A 15,126-nucleotide genomic window follows, 5' to 3' on the forward strand; every position below is an offset into this window, starting at 1 on the left:
GCGTTAGACCGTTGGTTCACGGGAAAAATTCGGGTGGCCCTTCTTTTTGCACCACTGGTTGAAAGCTTTGTTGTTGATTTTTCCATTCAAAATTGGGATGGTTTCTTCACCCAGGGTTGTACGTGTCGGAATAAGGATTATTCTTTATGAAGCATACTGACTGCGGATTTCCTGGGCATTCTTCCATTGGATGCACGTCTCCGCGGATGACACAACTTTCGATCGTTTGAGCAATTGCGTTGACCTGCCCTTTGTTTGCTCCCGTGCTATTAATTGCGATGCCTTGTATCAAACTCATCATCGCAGTCATTTGGTTCTGAAGGGATGTGATGGCCCCATTATTTGCATCATTGTTTCTAATTCTTAATCTTTGATTGCTTTCTCTCCAGTCCTCGTGATTTTTTGAAATGCGATCAAGGATATTCTTGGCCTTCTCATACGTTTTGTCCAGCAGACCTACAGCTACTGCCGCATTGGTAGCGGTCTGCGAAGCAGGGTTCAATCCTTGGTAAAAGATCTCCATTTGTAAGCAGTCTGGTAAGTCATTGTATGGACAGTCTCTTACCAGCCTCTTAAACCTCGCCCAAGCATCACTGAGCGATTCGTCAGTTTCTTGTTCAAAATTGGTTATTAATTTTCTTCTCCTGGCATTCTCAGTTGGTGGGAAATATTTCTTCATAAACTTCTCCACCACTTGTTCCCAAGAAGTAATTTCCCCCGGTTCGAGAGAATACGCCTATTTTCGTGCCTGATCACACAAAGAAAATGGAAACAAAGTTAGTCAAACTTCTTCGATCGAGATATTCGGGAACACAAAAGTGTTGTAGATTTCTATGAAGCTCTGGAGGTGGGCGTGCGGGTCCTCGTCATGCCTTCCTCCGAACTGCCCTGTAGTCTGGATCATCTGCAGCATCACCGGTTTCATTTCAAATCAGGATCCATCAAGAGCACGCCTCATGATTCTTGGAAAGAAATCGTAGAGGTTTGGCGCTGCATAGTCCCGAATGGGCCTATTACGATCGTTTGCCAGTAGGATTGGATTCGCCATGACATTGTTTTCATTTGGTGCTCCGTTTCCAGGCTGCTCCGCCATGTCGTCTTTATCTGGTTGTTGTTGGCGGCAGCTATCTCTTAGTCTTCGTCGAAATGTCCTCTCAATCTTTAGGTCATAATTTGCCAGAGATTGAAAACTGCAAAGAAATCAGAAAAATTACCGTTAGCACACTAAATTTTCGAAGTCCCCGGCAATGGTGCCAAAAACTTGATGCATTATTTTATGTGATGACATAATGGAATGAAATGCAGTGATGGAAATGCATTGAGCAACAAGTTTTCTTAGCAGAATCCATGTATAAATTCCACTGAGTTTCCTGGTAAGTCCAGGGTTGAACTTAGGGACTAAGGAAAACGATATGCGGCGATAATTTTCAAGAAAACTTTGTGGTAACCAGTAAATCAAATATTTGTTTTGGGTTGTTGTTTGCGGTATAAAATAAATGTATGCAACGAATTTGAGAAAAGATCAATTATGCGTTAGATGCACTGAGTATGCAGAGGAACGGGTTGAGAAGGTCTTTAGCTAGTGTTTCTCGGGAATGCATCAAACTATGCTATCATGCTACACTCATGCGACAGCAAATCATTTTCCAATGCAAATGCGGTGCCCCTAGTTCTAGAACACATGTGTTGAATGCGATAATGACCATAGAGCTTATTCCTATGTCTCTACTTTTTTCCTATGCGATGATGCAAGATGCACACAAAGACAAGGTGACCGCACACAATCATATCCTATCTCTAGGATGCATGCGATGTGTTAATAGAAAATAATGCTTATTTCTAAGCTTCTATCTCTTGATTATGCATTCTAATCTGACTCTCTAGAGTCTAGATTCTAACTTGACTTTTCCAAGCCTAGATTCTGCCCTTAGACTACCCTCTCGAGTATCTCTAATGGACGAATGATGCAAGCATAATACAAGATAATCACATAGAATGAAGATCCCCAGTTATACTAGCTATATGCTTCTCAACCCATTCGACAGATTTAGCTATACATGCATAATAAATAGAGAGTGAACAGATATAAAGAAGTAAATTCCATTTCTATAGATAAGTTTAAGTACAAAATGACAATGGAAGATAAGGATAGAGAGCCTGATAGCAATCCCTTGCTTCCCAAGGCTTTTACACTATCAACATTATTCTGTTCAAAAGATATTCCTGCTTCCACAGAAGCTGACTCTCTTCTGATCTTGACGCTTCCAGCACTCTTCCAAGTTCACCGGAATGATCTCTCGGCACAATCTTGTTTCTCTTGCTTCCACCTTCAATAAAAAAAAACTAAGAATAAGGTTATTCTATCTAAGGGAAAATTCTTTAACTATCCGAACTCCTTTACTGAACCTTTGGTATTTATAGAGCTTCGGGTTGAAAGGCTGCTTCTCTCTTATGATTGCACTGATGGGATGACATTAATTCTCTGTCTGATGCGCCAAATTTTTGTAATCGAAAAGTTGAGTGTACTTGCTATAGTAGTTCGTTAGCGGCTTGTCAACTTAATTCGGAATTAACCGTAATCAGCTTTTTGTCCCATCGTGATTTATTATGCTTTTCACCCAGATGCGCCCACCAAGTTGCGGCGGCTCTATGCGGCAATCCTTCTTGAGCAGATATTTACGAACATAAATCACCGCAAAGCCTTATGGTAACACTGCACTCGACCGTTGCTTTCTTGTGACGCATTTTATGCTTTGTGTCAATGCATATTCTGCACAAAAATACAAAAGTTAACTGTTTTTATGCGATGAACGCATGCGATTGCAATGTTATGAACTTAAAGCTTTTTGGATGCAATCTCATATATTTTATCAACGCAAACCTACATTGTTTAATAACTTAGTACTGTAATAACGTGCATTCCTGCCCGTTATCAGTTTTTCATTTGAGACAGTAGATATGATATAAAGATACTCTATCTTATTCTTTCTACTAGTCTCAATATGATAAGTATTGCAACGTATATCGTTAAAACTAAGTAGATTTCTCTTTCATTAACTAGAGAACAATGCATTATCAATTGTAAATTTTGTTCCTGTAAACAAAATAATATTTGCTTTTCCAAAACCCTCAATCAAATTGCAAACCTTATATTGTATTTACTTTTGCTTTCAGCATTGTCAATTTGGAAGACTATCTTTTACTTGTAAGTATTGTTTGTGTAGTTACACTATCTGCCAAACATAAATCTTCTTTGCTTATTTTTTTAATCATCCAACATATGAAAATAATCCATATTTCTTTATTAAAAGAAAATAATTACATTATAAAAATAACACATGGAATATACAAATGTGAACTTAACTAAGAAAAAAAACATGAAGATAGATTAAAAAAAATAACAACAATATTAAGTCTACATATTCTCAAAGTCAAAAGAAACAATTGATGTTGTTGGTGTTGATGCCCTAAATCTCATCGGTACTGTGGTTTGTAATTGTATTGTACATACAAATTATTTATTTAATAAAATCTAAGGTATTTTATTTGACATTTAGTAGCATTAACCCACAAAGCCAATAAACAAACATCCAAGATATCTTTTATAACTTAAACATGTATGTAGAGACATATGGATGGATTGTGTTTAAGTGATAACCTGAAGGATTTGTAGTAGATGGATAAGGTTAGATACCTTATCTTGGTGGCACTACGAATACGGTCCGCTTTGTAGATGTTACAATTGTTGTAAAGTGATACAAATGATCTGATCCTGATCATTCATGTAAAAACGTGTGAGCGGAGGTATTCTATACAAAGGGGTTTATATAAGACCGGACTACGAAATGAATAGTCTCATCATATAACGCCGTTAATAACAGAGACTTACATTTCACCAAGATGACCATAGGTGACATGACTTAAATCTTGAGTGAGTTGTGAAATCCAGTATATGAAGGCGGTCCTTTGATTTGCATGGGTGAGAGTGGCCAGTTTGCCGACTCAATATGCCTACCATTTTTAGGGTTCGTCTGATTGGGGAGCTGGGAACATAACTACACAAGACAGAATTCACTTCGTCCCTAATGTTGGGGTAAGTAGAAAAATCTCTTAAGGGTTAATTCTAAGGCTTTAATAATGTGGCGCCATACCCTCGCTTGGCTCGAGAAGGATTTAGTCATAATTGAACTATGCTTTATTGTTCATTAGTGTGATCAGTGGTACTTAAAGAGATAGATGTAACTAAAGGGACAAAATGGTAATTTTGGCTCAACTGTACTTACGAACAATTTGTGAAGGGTCATCACACTATTGACTGGTTATATCCAATGGACACAGAAATATATCTGTAGGGCGAAGAATGAAGTTGTCGATCTTTAGTGGAATGACTAACAGTTAATTAATGTTAGATAATTTAATTAAAGGAGTTTAATTAATTATTTAAGTACCATTGGAGCTTCAATCTACATGTCTATAAGGTCCCTTCTATAACTCAATAGGGATTAATAAGAATTAATTTTGGATTAATTTGAATTGTTCAAATTAATCGAGAGATTGATTATATATGATATAATTAGTTTAAATTAATTATATGTGATATAATTACTATGATGTATTTGATACATTATAATATAAAAGTTTATTTTGAGAGCAATTAAATATTTGGATGTGATTCAAATACTAATTTTCATACCTCATCCCAGTTTACCCTCTAAAACCGGAAGAAAATATGATGGCAGCAATTACCGACCTAGGTGCCAATACTTATTACCTAACTTAAATTAACCTGCTTAAACCTGTATATGCAACGACTTGGCACAAAACATATCCATGAAATTAAACAGTGTAAGTCCTATATACAGTTCCAAAACAAACATATGTCCAATGAAAATAAGATGACCAAAATAATAGGAGGCCTAAAAGAAAATAAGTTTCACAAGTCCCCGACTCCTTTCCAAATGTGTGTACATCAAAACAAGTTTAACCTAAGCTTCTTCCTAAGGTCCCTAAACTTTGAGTGGCAAGTTGCAGTGGATTCAACCGTGAAGGTAGTGACCGCTACCTGAAAAAAGGAAAAACATTTGAAAACTATGAGCTGGTTGCCCAGTGAGTGACACATAGAAATACATTTCTTCTCAAACCTTTCATATGCTTTAATGTAAAATAAATGACATGCTGGAAAATAACCTCAAGCAACTTGCATAGTATCATATATTAATCATAGCATTATAATCAATCATACTATCAAACCTTAGTTGAGAACGAGCATTCATAGCTCAAGCTCCCACGTCCATTCAAGGTCGTTAGACCCATACTTCGGTCCCTTAATGAAGACTGTGGCCAGGAGGCCTATACTTCGACCTCTCATAAAGAACTGCCTACATGCACGTGGAGTATACTAAGTACCGTCAACACCTTAGGTACTTCCTCGAATACCTTCTATACCTTTGGTACCTGGTACATTAGAAACATAACATTCATGGAAAAATACGAGCATCATTATTAGTCAACCTGCATGCTTCGAAATTAATAACGTGTAGTTGCTCTACTTTGCATACATTCTTAACATACGCTAGGATTTAAAAAAACTCATTTAAAAACACAAGTATAACTTTAGTTGCTTGGAAAACCCATGAACATTAGCATAAAATTCATTTGAAACGTATGTCTCTTTTGTGAACATGTTTGAAAACATTTAGTCACTCACAAATCCTTGGGCTTGGTTCTTCCTAAGCTTTGTAGGTCTCCCAATGGACGTAGTTCCTACACATAAAAGAATAAGAGTTTAGTTGCTACTTGGCCTCCCTTTTGAGACTACTCTTTTAACTAAGCTCATACTTGGCAAGGGATTGGCTAATCGTCCAACATTTTCCTCGTTCAAAATCTAACGTAAATAACTTGAAAACTAGAACCTATTTCATGAAAGTTCCTTCTCCAAACATGTTCGGAATCTCATTACCAATGTTATCTTAAAGTTTCAGCTTGAAACTTCTTGTGGTTTAACTTGGGCCCTCGAATCTTTCCCGATAGCCCTAACCGTAACATCTGGCTTGAGTAGAGATTCTAGGGTAAAATTCCCAAAATATATAACTCGAACCATAGACCTTTTCTTGCCAAGGTTTCTTCTACAAAATTACTTAAGAAGGTGTGTACAAGAATACCTTAATGTTTCGAATTAAAAATCCAAGCGGTTCGGTCTAGATCTATGTTTATTGGTCGAGTGCCCGAGAATGCCCAAAAAAGAAACTCCGGCTTTTCCTTCCTTCTCCAGCCATCTTTTCGGTGAGATCTCCCTTCTAAAGGCTCGATTCTAGCAACTAGACTCGAAGATCTTTCCAATGGTACCAAGTTTGCTTGGTTTGCTCGAGTAAAACGTCCAAAATGAGCCCTTGAAGTTCTTTTTCTTTTTATACTACTGTTTAGCCCTTCACCTGAATCTCCTTAAGCCACCTCACCCATTAATGGAGATCAAGGGCCGAGATTAAGCCATCTGTCCCAATAACTAAAAGAGAAGTCTAAAATTGAGCATTTAAATCTGAGTGTTTCAAGCAACTCATTTCTCACTAGGGAAACTCGACGGGGAGATGTCCTTACTCGACAGACAATTCCAGGACTCTCTGTCAAATACTCAATGGGAGGACTCACTACTCGATGGGGAACTCGACACTGGGAGCTCGCTCGACATTTGCTCCCCACTCGATGCTCGAACTCGACATGCGAGCCTTTCTCGCTCAGCTTCGACACTCGCCTCCTTCCTCGCTCATATATACTCGACACTTGGCAGCATCTACTCGATGCTTGACCCTTCTCGATTACGTATACTCGATGCTCACCTTCTTCCTCGCTCATTTATACTTGATGCTTAACAGCACTTACGCGATGCTCGCCTGATGCTCACTCGATGTTCAAGCATCCTTCACTATAATCAACACTTAGCCAAAATTTCCCTTGTAAAGTTAGAATGATATGAACGAGAGCTAAGCTTCCCTACTTAACCATTTTCCTCCTGCTTTTAACTCACTTATACTTCGGGATGTACAAATCCAATCTAACTTAGATACTTAACCTAACACTTTCTTAACTTAACAATAAACATGGTTAAAAAGGGAAAAGTAAGGTGCGGATCTTACAACCTACCACCCTTAAAAGAAATTTCATCCACAAAATTTATCTGGATAAATCAGTGGAAGAGTTGAGGATACTTCTTCTTTACTTTCTCCTCAGACTCCCACGTCACCTCTTCAACTCCATGGTTGTTCCACAATACCTTCACCAAAGGCATAGTTTTGTTCTTGAGCACCTGTTCTTTCCATTCTAAGATCTGAACTGGGTCTTCGTCATACGACATATTTTCCTTCAGTTGAATCGGTTGATCCATCAGTACATGCGTAGGATCAGGTATATACTTCCTCAACATTGAAACATGGAACACGTTGTGAATACGTGTTAGCTCCAGAGGTAACTGTAACTTATATGCTACTAGGCCAACTCATTCTATAATCTCATAAGGTCCGATGTAACGGGGACTCAGTTTCCCTTTTCTTCCAAACCTGGTTACTCCTTTCCATGGGGATAACTGAAGGAATACTTGGTCTCCGACATCAAATTCTAGATCTCTCATTCCCTTATTAGCATAACTCTTCTGCCTGTCTCGTGCTGTCTTCAAATTTTCCCTAATAAGCTTCACAGTATCGGCCTTTTGCTGCACTAATTCTGGACCCAATAGTTTCCGTTCTCCGACTTCATTCCAACATATTAAGGTTCTACATGGTCTGCCATACAATGCTTCGTACGGGGCGAGTGATAACTGTTATTATACGCAAACTCAACCAATGGCAATTGTGCATCCCAACTTCCTTTAAATTGTAAGACACGTGTTCTGCGGATGAAAATTCATACTAAAATGTAGCTTGGTACCCAAGGCCTTCTATAAACTAGGCCAGAACTTCGAGATAAACATCAGATCCCAATCTGATACTACCGATACTGGAGCTCCGAATTGACTAATTATCTTGTTCACATACATCTTAGCAAACTGGTTCAAGGTAAAGGTAACTCTCACCGGTAGAAATTTGATCGTCTTGGTTAGCTTGTCAACTATCACCCAAATTCCATCATACCCCGAGGGTGCACTAGGCAATCCAAACAAGAAATCCATCGTGACATGGTCCCACTTCCACTCTGGCACTAGGAGCGAGTTGAGTTATCCCGCGGGTCTCTGTCTCTCGGGTTTAACTTGTTGACAAATTAGGCATCGGTCTACGAATTTAGCTATTTCTTTCTTCATTCTAGACCACCAATACGATCTCCACAAGATTTTGTACATTTTGGTGCTTCCTGGACGCATGGCGTAAGCCGAATTGTGTGCCTCCTCTAATATGGCCTGCTAAAGTTACAACACATTCGGTATGCATAATCTACCTTCCTTCGATAAGGCACCATCTGCCCTCACTTGGAAGTCCGTTCTCAGTCCCTTACTTGTCTCATCTACCATCTTTTGGAGGTTAAGATCATTCAACTATTCAAGTAAAATTTCATCCACTAGGGTGGATCGTACCTGGAATGAGGCCAACAATCCACCTGTTTGTTCCATTGCTAAAGTCACTCCAGAATTCCTGAATTTTTGGATCAACATCCCCCTTACTGAACAAACAATCGCTTTATACCCATTTGACTTCCTGCTTAAGGCATTAGCCATTACATTGGCCTTACCAAGGTGATACTCAGTCAAGCAGTCATAGTTTTTGATCAGCTCGATCCATCTCCTTTTCCTTAAATTAAGTTATTTATACTCAAATATGTACTTTAAGCTCTTATGGTCTGTAAAATATGGCAACACTCCCCGAACAAATAATGTCTCCAAAGCTTTAGGGCTAACACAATTGTCGCTAACTCCAATCATGAGTGGGATAGTTACCCTCATGCTTCTTTAGCTGTCGAGAAGCATAAGCTACCACCTTTTCCTTCTACATCAACACACAACCTAGTCCCTGCCGAGACGTATCACAGTAAATCACAAACTCCTCGCCAGGACTGGGCAACATAAGTATGGGCGCTGAAACTAGCCTTTACTTCAACTCCCGGAAACTCCATTCACAATCTGAAGTCCAATCAAACTTTACGTTCTTCTTGGTCAGACTTTTCAGTGAGAAGGCTATCTTCGAGAAACCATCCACGAAGCGCCTATAGTAACCTACCAGGCCCAAGAAGCTACGTACCTCAAACACATTGGTTGGTCTTTCCCAATTTCCTACGGCTTCCGTCTTCTGGGGGTCTACACTTACCCTAGCCGTAGAAACTACATGCCCCAAAAATGCTACCTGATCTAGCCAAAAGTCACATTTTCTAAACTTGGCGTACAACTGCTTCTCTCTTAGTGTCTGCAATACTGTTCTCAGATGGTTGGCATACTTCTTCTAGTTACCTGAGTATACTAGGATATCATCAATGAAGACTATGATGAACTGATCGAGATAAGGGTGAAAAATCCTATTCATCAAATCCATAAACACTGTCGAAGCATTCGTTAAGCCAAAAGGCATCAACAGGAACTCAAAGTGGCGGTACCAGGTCCTAAATGCAGTCTTAGGGACATCCGTCTCCTCCACCTTCAACTGATGGTACCCTGATCTCATATCTACCTTCGAAAATACTGCAGCTCCCCTCAACTGATCAAAGAGATCATCAATACATTGTAGCGGATACTTGTTCCTAATTGTTACCTTATTTAACTGCCTATAATCAATACACAGTCTGAAGGACCCATCCTTCTTCTTTACAAATAGAAATGGGGCTCCCCAGGGTGACACGTTGGGTCTAACGTAACCCTTATCAACTAATTCCTGTAACTATACCTTCAGTTCCTTCAATTCCACCAGCACCATTCTACACGAAGCTTGCGATATAGGGGTCATGCCCAAAATTAAATCAATGGTGAATTCTACTTCCTTATCAGGTGGCAAGCCTGACAACTCTTCAAGGAAAATATCTATAAACTCCTGAACTACTGGTACGTCTTCAGGTTTCAACTTTTCATCCTGAGAGATCACTACATGAGCCAGTTAGGCTTCACATTCTTTTCCCATCAACTTTCTGGCCTTTACTGCTGAGATAAGGCTACTTGAAGTTAACCCCTTACATCTCACAAGAACTACTTCCTACTTCTCGGGTCTTCTGAAGGTCACTTCCCTTTTAAAGCAATCAACAATAGCATGATACTTACCCAGGAAGTCCATTCCCAGAATTGCGTCGAACTCTAGCAAGTCTAGGGGAATTAGATCGACACAGAAATCCTGACCTTCGATCAACACGTCACAACTTTTATACCAATCACTTACTACTACTACATCTTCCATAGAAGTAGAGATAAACAAGTCCTCTGGCATACCCTCAGGCAACCTACCTAAATGCAATGCAAACATGCTAGATACAAAGGAATGTGTGGCACCAGGATTAATTAAAACACAAGTAGACTGATTACATAAGGTCACATTACCAGTCACTACATCTGGAACTTCTGCAGCTTCTTGGTGTGTAACTGCGTACACACGGCCTTGCTGTTAGGGTCGTTCTGCCACCTTCAGCTTTGCACCACTTGTTCCCTCTCCCTTGTTTCCGGCACCCCTTGGCTGGTTCACTGTCTGGGAGGTCACCTGTTGCACGACTAGGCCCTTCAGGTTAATTGGGGGCACTCTCTCTCTTAAAATGACCTATTTGCTTGCACTAAAAGCAAACTCCACTTCCACTATAGCATGCCCCGAAATGTTTCTTGCCATAATTCTGGCACAAGGGTTTCCAGTCTGTACTGGCTACTGACTCGCCTGAACGTGCTCCACTAGGTTGACTAGTCGCGCTAGCGAGGAGTGAGGTCTTCTTCTCTTAGACTTCTGCCAATCCACGCTTTTGGACCTACTCATACCTGACTGGCCTGAAGCTGGGGGTTGAAAACCCTATCCCTAGGCCCCACAGACAAGGTTTGGTCCTTTTGCGCTTGCTCATCCTCTGCCAAACTCCGCTCCACCTGGATGGCGGTCTCCACTAACTAGTTAAAATCCAGCCAGTTGGCAGTAGAAATCACTGGAGTCCTAATCTCTTTTCTCAAACCATTCTTAAACCTCCTGCATCATTCCTTTTCTTCCACTATAATGGGAAGAGCATACTGAGATAGTTTGGTAAATTTCTGTTCATACTCAGCCCCGATCAAAGTTTCTTGCACCAACTTGAGGAACTCATCTCTTTTCGCCTCTTGAAAAGAGCTAAGGTAATACTTTTCCTAAAAAACCTTCCTAAATTTAGGCCACAACAAGGCGCTTGAGCTATTCCGCCTAACGGATACTACTTTCGACCACTTTTCTGCCCCCTTTTTCAACAGGAATACAGCCAACCCAACTTTGCAGTCTTCCGGACAGTTCATCACATTGAAGCACTTCTCTATTTGGTCCAACCATACCTCTGCTTCTGCGAGATCAACAGTTCCCATGAAAGTCATAGCCCCAAGGGCTCGAAGCCTCTCAATGCCGTACTTCTTTTCCGAGTCAGCCTGTACCGCACTTACACTGGCCGCCAATCTTTGGGCAATTTTTTCGAGCACCCTGTCCTTCAGCTGAGGATTTTCTCTAACCAGGGGAGTGCTCGACTCTTCCTCAGACGTCACCTTCTAATTTAAAGGTTCTCGGGTCTTTCTATCAAACATTAGTATCATACATTAATCATAGCGTTATAATCAATCATGCTATCAAACCTTAGTTGAGAATGAGCATTCATAGCTCAAGCTCCCAACATCCATTCAAGGCCGTGAGACCCATACTTCGGTCTCTTAATGAAGACTATGGCCAAGAGGCCCATAATTCGGCCTCTCATAAAGAACTGCCTACGTGCACATGGAGTATACTAAGTACCGTCAACACCTTAGGTACTTCCTTGGATACCTTCTATACCTTTGGTACCCGTTACATTAGAAACATAACATTCATGGAAAAATATGAGCATCATTATAAGTCAACCTGCATGCTTCGAAATTAATAACGTGTAATTGCTCTACTTTGTATACATTCTTAACATATGCTAGGATTAACAAAACTCATTTAAAAACACAAGTTTAACTTTAGTTGCTTGGAAAACCCATGAACATTAGCATGAAATTCATTTGAAATGCATGTCTCTTTTGTGAACATGTTTGAAAACATTTAGTCACTCACAAATCCTTGGGCTTAGTTCTTCCTAAGCTTTGTAGGTCTCCCAATGGACGTAGTTCCTACACATCAAAGAATAAGAGTTTAGTTGCTACTTGGCCTCCCTTTTGAGACTACTCTTTTAACTAAGCTCATACTTGGCAAGGGATTGGCTAATCGTCTAACATTTTCCCGATTCAACTTCTAATGTAAATAACTTGAAAACTAGAATCCATTTCATGAAAGTTACTTCTCCAAACATGTTCGGAATCTCGTTACCAATGTTACCTCAAAGTTTCAGCATGAAACTTGTTGTGGTTTAACCTGGGTTCTTGAATCTTTCCTGATATCCCTAACTACAACTTCCTGCTTGAGTAGAGATTCTAGGGTTAAATTCCCAAAATATATAACTCGAACCATAGACGTTTTCTTGCCAAGGTTCCTTCTACAAACTTACTTGAGAAGGTGTCTATGAGAATACCTTAAAGTTTCGGCTTAAAAATCTAAGAGGTTTGGTCTAGATCTATGTTTCTTGTTCGAGTGCCCGAAAATGCCCAAAAAAGAAACTTTGGATATTCCTTCCTTCTCCAGCCTTTCTTCCGGTGAGATCTTCCTTCCAAAGCTCAATTCCAACAACTAGACTCGAAGAGCTTTCCACTGGTACTAAGTTCGCCTAGTTTGCTCTAGTAGAACGTCCAAAACGAGCCCTTGAAATTCTCTTCCTTTTTATACTACTGTCTAGCCCTTCACCTAAATCTCCTTAAGCCACCTCATCCATTAATGGAGATCAAGGATCGAGATTAAGCCATATGTCTCGATAACTAAAAGAGAAGTCTAAAATTGAGTGTTTAAATCTAAGTGTTTCGAGTAACTCGTTGCTTGCTGGGGAAACTTGATGGGGAGATGTCTTTACTCGATAGACAATTCTGAGACTCTCTATCAAATACTCGATGGGAGAACTCGCTACTCGATGGGGAACTCGATACTGGGAGCTCGCTGGACACGCGTTCCCCACTCGACGCTCGAACTCGACACGCGAGCCTTCCGTGCTCACCCTCGACACTCGCCTCCTTCCTCGCTCACATATACTCGACACTCAGCAGCATCTACTCGATGCTCGACCCTTCTCGATTAGTATACTCGACGCTCGCCTTCTTCCTCGCTCACTTATACTCAACGCTCGGCAGCATCTACTCGATGCTCGACCCTTCTCGATTAGTATACTCGACGCTCGCCTTCTTCCTCGCTCACTTATACTCAACGCTCGGCAGCATCTACTCGATGCTCGCCTGGCGCTCACTCGATGTTCAAGCATCCTTCAATACAATTAACACTTAGCCAAAATTTCTCTTGTAAAGCCAGAATGATATGAACGAGAGCTAAGCTTCCTTACTTAACCATTTTCCTCCTACTTCTAACTCACCTTTTACTTTGGGATGTACAAATCCAATCTAACTTAGATACTTAACCCAATACTTTGTTTAACTTAACAATAAACATGGTTAAAAAGGGAAAAGTAAGATGTGGGTCTTACACTAATTGTATGGATTAGATTCATATAATTAAATTTAGGATAAATGTGATTTATATTAAATACCATAAATAATTGAGAGAATACAAACTATAGGTTATATTGTATTTGATACAATATAAAAATTATAGGTTATGTGTTATATTTGACATATAGTTATATATATATAACAAGTTAGTTATTATATATATTTTTTATTTATTAAATTAAATTTATTTTTATTTAATTTTTAAAATTAAATGGAGGGAGTTACAACTTCTCTCCCCTTAATTCTCTAAAAAAATGTGTAGAGAGAGTTACAGCATCTTGATCTTCTTCATTTCTTCTGAAGTAGAGTGTGTTTTGTTTTTTGATCTCCCTGTGAAAAAATACCCAGAAAATTATTTCCCTCTCAAATCTTCTTTCCCTCTTCCAAAAATCAGAGAAGCCCACAACTCTCTTTGTAATTCTCACCCCTAAGGAGAATACATGAGGCTCATTGTGGTGGTATCCACATTGAGGTTTGTTTCTATATGAAAAGTTCGTGACCAATTGGGAGAAAATTCGTGAAAAATTGGTTCTTCAAAGGGTAAATGTTATTCTAACCTTAATTCCTCCTTTAGAAGCATGTTGTAAAATATTATCTGTAATATTGCATAACTTAGGTTTTTGTGTTTAAATTCTCTATGAGAATTGAAAATTGGGATCGATCCTGATCTCGCTTCCGCTATGAACCTCACAATTCTTCAGATGTTTCATCAACTGTGCTAATTTTCTCTTTGGGAGATTCAAAAAAGCTCGTCACATCTAAATTTGTCAGATTTGATGGGTCAAATATATCATCATCTTGGTAAGCACAATTAACTTCTACATTTTTTGCTTTTTCCTTCAAGGAAGCTTGATACAGATCAACCAAGTGTTTTGATGTATGACAAATACGTGACCAATGCCTAGTCATACCACATTGGAAGTATTTTTGTTCATCACCTTCTAAATTCTTATCTTGTGGAGTTTTTCCTTTATGATCATCATTTCGAGTGGTCCTTTTGAGATTTGGATGATTAAAACAACCACGACAAAAATAATGATTATTTCTTCCTCTGCCACGGTCACGACTTCAACCTCGACTATGATTATTAAAATTCACAGCATTCACTTCACGGTATGATGTTGTTCCAGTTGGTCAAGATTCGTGATTCTTCATCAAGAACTCGTTATTTTGTTTAGCTACAAAAAGACATGAGATGACTCTCTCGATATTGTTGCTACAAGAGCATATTCGAACATGAAAGTAGAAAATGTCTTCTCTAATATATCTGCATTGGTAATTTTCTCTCTACATAACAACAATTTTGAACTGGTTTTAAATAATGTGGAGTTGTAATCACTTACTGATTTAAAATCTTGGAGCCTTAGATGCATCCAATCAAAACGAGCTTTAGGAAG

The 15,126-nt window shown here is 39.3% G+C and overlaps 1 non-coding gene across 1 annotated transcript; it reads left to right on the plus strand.

Annotated features, from left to right (window-relative positions):
• Nucleotides 1-539: 539 nt before the first annotated feature.
• LOC120092253 lies at nt 540-646 on the plus strand. Its single transcript, XR_005485963.1, has one exon. It is a non-coding gene; the product is annotated as a small nucleolar RNA R71 (small nucleolar RNA).
• Nucleotides 647-15,126: the final 14,480 nt, after the last annotated feature.

Source organism: Benincasa hispida, chromosome 11 (genome assembly GCF_009727055.1).
Source record: "Benincasa hispida cultivar B227 chromosome 11, ASM972705v1, whole genome shotgun sequence".
NCBI lineage: Eukaryota > Viridiplantae > Streptophyta > Magnoliopsida > Cucurbitales > Cucurbitaceae > Benincasa > Benincasa hispida.